This window comes from Elaeis guineensis, chromosome 2, assembly GCF_000442705.2.
Source record: "Elaeis guineensis isolate ETL-2024a chromosome 2, EG11, whole genome shotgun sequence".
In the NCBI taxonomy this organism is placed as follows: domain Eukaryota; kingdom Viridiplantae; phylum Streptophyta; class Magnoliopsida; order Arecales; family Arecaceae; genus Elaeis; species Elaeis guineensis.
The window spans coordinates 3,768,475-3,775,484 of NC_025994.2; positions in this window are offsets into that span (position 1 = coordinate 3,768,475).

Below are 7,010 nucleotides of genomic sequence, written 5' to 3' on the forward strand. Positions count from 1 at the left end.
ATTGGTGGACCAGCAGCATCTATGACTAGTAGTCCTCAATACATAGTTGGTACAGAGTCTGCATATCAATATTCATAAAATACCATATTTGATGATATGGATGTCGATCCTCGTTATGTGGCAGCTACCGTGGAGCACATGGAGCATGATCCTGTATCACTTAATCAGTCACATACAACATATGCCGGACTAGGAGGATTGGGAACTGTAATGGCAGAGACAACTTTATTTGAAAATGAAGCCGCTATTAGTTATAATCCTAATTCTACTGATGATGAAGATGAGGATGATGATGTAGAGTCTAATGGCAGTGATAGTGGTGAATCTAGTGCAGAAGAAGATGTCCCACTACATGAAGCACCCCTTGTTCCTGAATTCGGCTAGTTGATGCATCCGATGACGATGAGGCCGCATCCCATGGAGCTTTACTAGAACATCCATTATTTGGTGAGAATGAAGAGTTAAGAAAAGGAATGGTATGTGGGTCAAAAAAATAAGTCCAACATATCGTGAAACAATATGCCATTCGCACCCACCATCTTTTCAATGTTATCGAGTCAGATAGAGTTAAATGGAGCATCGTGTGTAAACAGTCTGATATTTGTAGTTAGCATCTTCGTGCATTCCTTCAGACCAAGATGCAGCGATGGAGATTACAGTATATAAAGGACCACACATATGTTTGAATACAGATGTGATGTGAGATCATCCACAGCTTGATGCATGCATGATTGTCGATGCCATTAAGAATCAGTTAGAGCAGAGATATCCATATCCATATCAGTTTGCCAGGCTTATGTACGTGATGTATGGCAATGAGAGGCATCTTACAGAAAGACATGGATAGCTAAATAAATTGTTATGGGCGAGCTGTTTAGAGATTAGACAGAGTCCTATAATACATTTGGTCTTTGGCAAGCTGCAGTTCATCATGCCAATGAGAGGATCATAGTAGATTTTGCAAAATTTTCCACAATAGAGGCAAATACAGTGGTGTTCCATCGAGTTTTTTGGGCATTTGATCCATACATTCAGGGCTTCCAATTCTGTCGCTCACTGATTAGTATCGATGCAACACATCTGTATGATCGATATAAGGATACTCTCATGATAGCTGTGGGAAAAGATGGAAATGAAAGTATCTATCCTTTAGCATTTCCATTTGTGAAGGCGAGAATCATAGTAGTTGGTCATGATTTTTATGATGTTTGCGCTATTATGTGGCACGTGATCGTATGGGGATTGGTGTAATTTCAAACCGACATAAAAGAATATTAGCTGCTGTTTCAAATCAATCTGTTAGATGGACAACACCATATGGATATCATAGATTATATCTTCAACATATTGAGGCTAACTTAAATGGTTGATTCTATGATGCTGTATTTTTAGCTTATTTCCATCAAACTGCCAAGCAAAATCAACTCTGAAAGTTTAATCGAAGCATGCAATATATTGAGAGAACATGGCCTAATTGCTTCCAATATCTAAAAACATATCCACTTGATGATCTGAGTAAATGGGCACTAATGCATGACACAGATAGATGTAGGTATGGAATAATGAATATCAATCTATCTGAAAGCTTCAATAAAGTGTTGAAGGGGGCTCGTTCATTGCCCATTACTGCTCTTGTTCATCTTTCCTTCGAACAGTTGTCAAAGTGGTTCAATGTCAGATCTATAATTGCAGTATGAAGAAGGGAGGCTGGCAGAATATTTATAGATAAGATTAGATGAAAGTTAAATGCACGGTAGCTGAAGTCTAGGGAGCTGTTGCTCCATGAATTGATTTTGATGATTACAATACATTTGAGGGGGTTACTAATGATTTTGGCTTGAAAAAATATTTATTGTATTTCAAGGGTAAAATCATAATTTTATCAAGTTCTGATTGAGAGTCTCAAAAGTAAGAATAGAAGATTTATGATCTATTGAAGGTAATTTTATATTTTTTGAATATATTTTTTGAGAGAAAATCAAGTTTAAAGAAAAGAATCGACCCTATGAGTAGATTCCTATCAAAAGGGCTGAACGGCATGCTATTTTTGGCTGGCACACCCAAAAAGGACGATCCTATGAGTCGACCTCTGTTGCTGTATAGGCCAAAGATACAGAACAGTGATTTTCTGTTGTACACTACAGAGGTCGACCCTATGAGTCTACCCCTGTGCAGAGGTCGATCCTATGAGTCGATCCCTGCGACGAAAAATCTCCATAACAGCTATTTTTCAGCTCATTTTGGTCACATTTAATACTCATTTAATGCACTCCAATGGTTCTATTTTAGTCCAGATTTATCTCTAGCATCTATTGAAGATATAAAGGCACTTGAAGGAGGAAAAAAGATAAGGTTTTCAAGGTTTTTCAAGCATTCATTTCAGCCTTAAGCAAAAAGCCCTCTTCAAGCAAAAGAAGCTTTCATTTCAAATTTACCAACCCCTCAAGAGCTCATTTAAGTCTTCAACAACTTTGAAAAAAATCAAAAAAACTTTTTTCTTGTTGTGTAAAGTGTATTTAAAGTTTTATTTTCTCATTAAAGGAGCTAAACTTGTATTTTCATGTGATTAACTCTTATACTCTATTTTTATCTTGATCTTTAGTTTTGGAAGGATTCCAAAACTTGAAAAAGTTGGTCCAAACCTTAAATCGAATTGTATTGGATTGACTTGTATTCAAGAAATAAGTGTTCTAGCTTAGGATAGCTAGAGTCGGAGGTACCGACGTTGTATTTTTGTTGAATACATTTTAGTGGATTTAAATTCTCAAGAGGTGTTGGAGAGTGGATGTAGGTGCAAGGTTGGCACCGAACTACTATAAATCTTAATTATTTATGGTGTGCTTACTTGCTCTCTATCTAAACTTCTTTATATTCTTGCATTCTTGCATCTTATTTCTACACTTAGCTTAAATCACTTAATACACATAACTTGCTTATTATTACTTAATCCTTGTAGTTCTAAATTAACTTTAAAATTTAAAAATTAATTCACCCCTCCTCTTGGGTTGCATAGCTGGGCAACAAGTGGTATCAGAGCACGATGCTCTAGTCCTACTTTGATTTAACCATCAAAGAGCTAAAGATCTATGGCAACTCAAGTTGGTGCTTCACTAGCTGAGGGACAGTCCACAAACCGATCTCCACTTTTCAATGGATCAAACTACACCTATTGAAAGGCTCGGATGAAAATCTTTATTCAAACACTTGATTATGATATGTGGAGCATCATAGTAAATGGACCACACACACCCACTAAGATTATTGATGGTGTAGAATCAATCAAATCCGAAAGAGAATGGGATGAGATTGACAAGAAAATGGCTTAACTCAATGTTAAAGTCATGAATATTTTATATTGTCTTTAGATGTTAATGAGTTTAATCATATTTCAATATGCATATCGGCTAAGAAAATATGGGATAGATTAGAAGTAACACATGAAGGCACTAATCAAGTTAAGGAATCAAAAATTAACATATTTGTGCACAAATATGGACTCTTTAAAATGGAGCATGATGAATCAATAATGAAATATTTACTTATTTTATGGATATTATTAATGGTCTAAAAAATCTTGGTAAGTTTATTCTAACAGCGATCTTGTGAGAAAGATTCTTAGGTCTTTACCAAGGATTGAGAGGCAAAGTGACCGCAATCCAAGAAGTCAAAGATCTGAATATTTTACCCTCGGAGGAGCTTCTAGGATCGCTAATGACACACGAGCTAAGCATGAAACAACATCAAGAAGAAGATTCACATGAACAAGCCAACTTATGCCTTATGGCATATGAAAATGAGGTAAATACTGAAACTCCTAGTGACTTTATCTTTGAAGAACTTCAAGAAGTATTTTATGATCTAGTTGATGATCTAAAGAAGTTAGAGATAAAGAAAAAGAATTAAAATTAAAGAATCAATCTTTACTAAAAGAAAATGAGATTATTTCAAATAAAAAATTGACCTTGACACAAAAAAATCTGAACTTGAAAAATGAAATGCTAAGTTAAAATCTATGATAGAAAAGTTTACTCTAAGTTTAAATAAACTTTAAATGATACTTGTGTTGGGAATAGTATCCCAAAGCAATCGTCAGCCTGTTGACGGTTGTGCTCCTTTTGTATTAGTACATGAATTATAAATAAATAAAAGTTATTTTGATATTTTTTCATCACAAATGTTTCATCTTCTAATGAACTCCTGTATTGTGGTGAAGTCCTTAGGACTATTTAGACTTGACAAAGGAAGATTTGTTGCTTAATCCTTAAACCTGTTCGCGACCAAATGATACATTGTTACCAAGGACGACAACGTTTATCGAGCATAGGTCGTTGTGTGCCATATGGGTTGGTTGTCCTCATAACCAAGGAGTGTGAGATACTGGTATGGCATACAGGTGAGATGTAATGGTACATCTGCACTGAACGTGACCGACTCGGAGCTATTTCTGCTGTCAAGATTTGCTCCGATGGGATATGGTATAAATGTCCTCCGACCTGAGACTGCCACGGTGACTTGCAAGCAACTCACTGCACTTAGGCACTGGACTACCTGAATTTCTAATTCAGTGACGGAAGGCTGCTGGTGTAGTCAAGTACTCGACTTATCGGTGCATGTGTCAAGATGGGATTGACCACTCCAGTTTAAGAGCTATGTACAGTCATATTTCAATTTAGCAAAATCTTGGCCAGGGTAGTCCTAGTGAGGAGTCACAGGACTAATTGAGTTGAGCACGATTCGGATGATCTCATCAGGGTTGATAGTTTAACCCTGAGTCGTCCTAAACACAGGGTCAAAAGGGATGAATTATACGGTAACCATATTCACGTGGTTCTGAATGTTATGATTGGACTATTCGACCTATCCGATTGTCGGGTACCATTACTAGATGTCATTTCGATTAGTACAGGAATTGGTTTCTGTGCTACTAGCTTAGGTTCGAACCTGCGGGGTCACACACATTAGAGGTTCCTTTCTGATCTAATGGCTGATTATGAGTCTTATGTGTCTGGAACTCTATGATTGAGAATTAAGATTCTCTGATCATGAGTTCCACACATTTTGGGTACCGAGGTCAAAATTTTGAATTTCAAATTTTGAATTTAAATTTGAACTCTTTGATCAGGATTTCATATCGATAGTCTCTGATGCCTAATTGCCATTGAATTTGGACTCAATATTTTTGAGAGATTTAATTAGTAATTTATCGTAATTAACTCAATTTAATTGAATAATTATTTTTAGATCAAGTCCAATTGAATTGGATTCAGTTTGGATTGACCCGATTAGGTTAAGTGTTGATTTAATAGCTAAGGTGGCTTAGTCCCTGATTTGATCAGGGGTTAGGTTTAGTTAATTTCTGATTTGATTAGATTTTATTGAGCCTAATTAAGCCTAATTATGTTGGGTTTAATCTGGTCTAATTGTGCTTAACCTATTTTAATTAGGTTGGCTCAATTTGAATCAAACCACCTTGTTTTAAATTTTCTGCGCCACCCAACTTCCTTGCGCCAATTATTTGGATTAACTTGTTTGTTACCCATCCAAATTCAAAGAATTTTGAATTTGAATGGATAACCAAATAACCATGCGCCAGCTTATCCTCTTTTGTGCGCCCATATTCCACAAGAAAAATGGTTTCTCGTGAAAGTCTCCATGCACAAAAAAAGGCCACGCCATCTCTTCTTTCTCGCACAAATGGATGAGGATAAGATTAGTTGACACTTGAATTCAAATTTGATTTGAATTTAAGTGAGCAACCACCTCTTCTTATCCACTCACACGCTTTCAACATCTCTTGCGATGTTTTATAAAATGAGAAAGGGAGGGGGCGTGGGAAATAAAAGAAAGAAGAGAAAAGGGCGTGGGGAGGTTCTAGAAAAATTTTGAAGTGTTCAAAATTTATCGAGAGGAGAGAAAAAGGAGAGAGAAGTGGGCGTAGGGTTTTTGGTGTGTACCTAGGGTTTCTACCTAGGTTCGGAAGTGAGATTGGTGTGCCACGAGTGTCGTGAGTCCATCAAATTTCAGAGAGAGATCCATCAACCTCTCAACCAACCGTGCAGATGATCGGAGCATCCGAGGAGTCGGCACACATCGATCGAAGGAGTTCGATCAACATCAGCCATCAAAAGAATGAAATCACGAACTAGCATTCGTGAGGAGCCGATCAGACGGGAGCTTCATGTGGATGATTCGCAGAGGTCAGACCTAGTGTGGCTGCGACATGATGATCAGAGTCCCCGATGGTGATCAGATTGCGGTAATCGACTACCTGCAAAGGTGATGTGTTCTGAATACAGTATAGTAAAAAGTTTACTGTTTCAAATTTGAATTTCAAATTTAAATGCATGCTGTTGTATCATATTTAGATCTAGTGTAGGATTAATTAGTATTAATTAATGAGATTAATTAATAATTTTACTATAAAATATAATTTTGAAAAAGTTTTAAAATTATCATTTTGCCCTTGCACTGAATTTTTGCTTCAAATGGTATCAGAGCATGGTTCTAGAATATGATATACATATGCATGCGTAGATTAAGGTGTAATCTATAAGTTTAAATTTAAAATTTAAAATTTAAAATTTAAATTTGTTAGAATTTCAAATTTGAATTCAAAATTTGAATTTTGAATTTTGAAATTTGAATTTGAAATTTGAAATTTAAAATTTGTTTGAAATTTCAAATTTGAAATTTAAAATTCAAAATTCAAAAATTTAAAATTCAAAGTTTGGAAATTCAAAATTTAAAATTTGGTTGAAATCTCAAATTTGAAATTTAAAATTTAAAATTTGAAATTGGTATATTTAGATATACTTGATCCAAGTAGCAAGTAATCTAATTGGGTTGGTTACCATGGCCGTCTGGTCATAGGAGAAAAGTAAGGTTTAAAAGCCCTCTCTTCCCATTCGATGGGGTCTCCTATGGTGGTAGGGGTGCCGATGCAATTATATCCCATGCCGATGAAGTAGCGAAAGGACTTAATTATAAAATTTATCATGAATGTGTTAGAT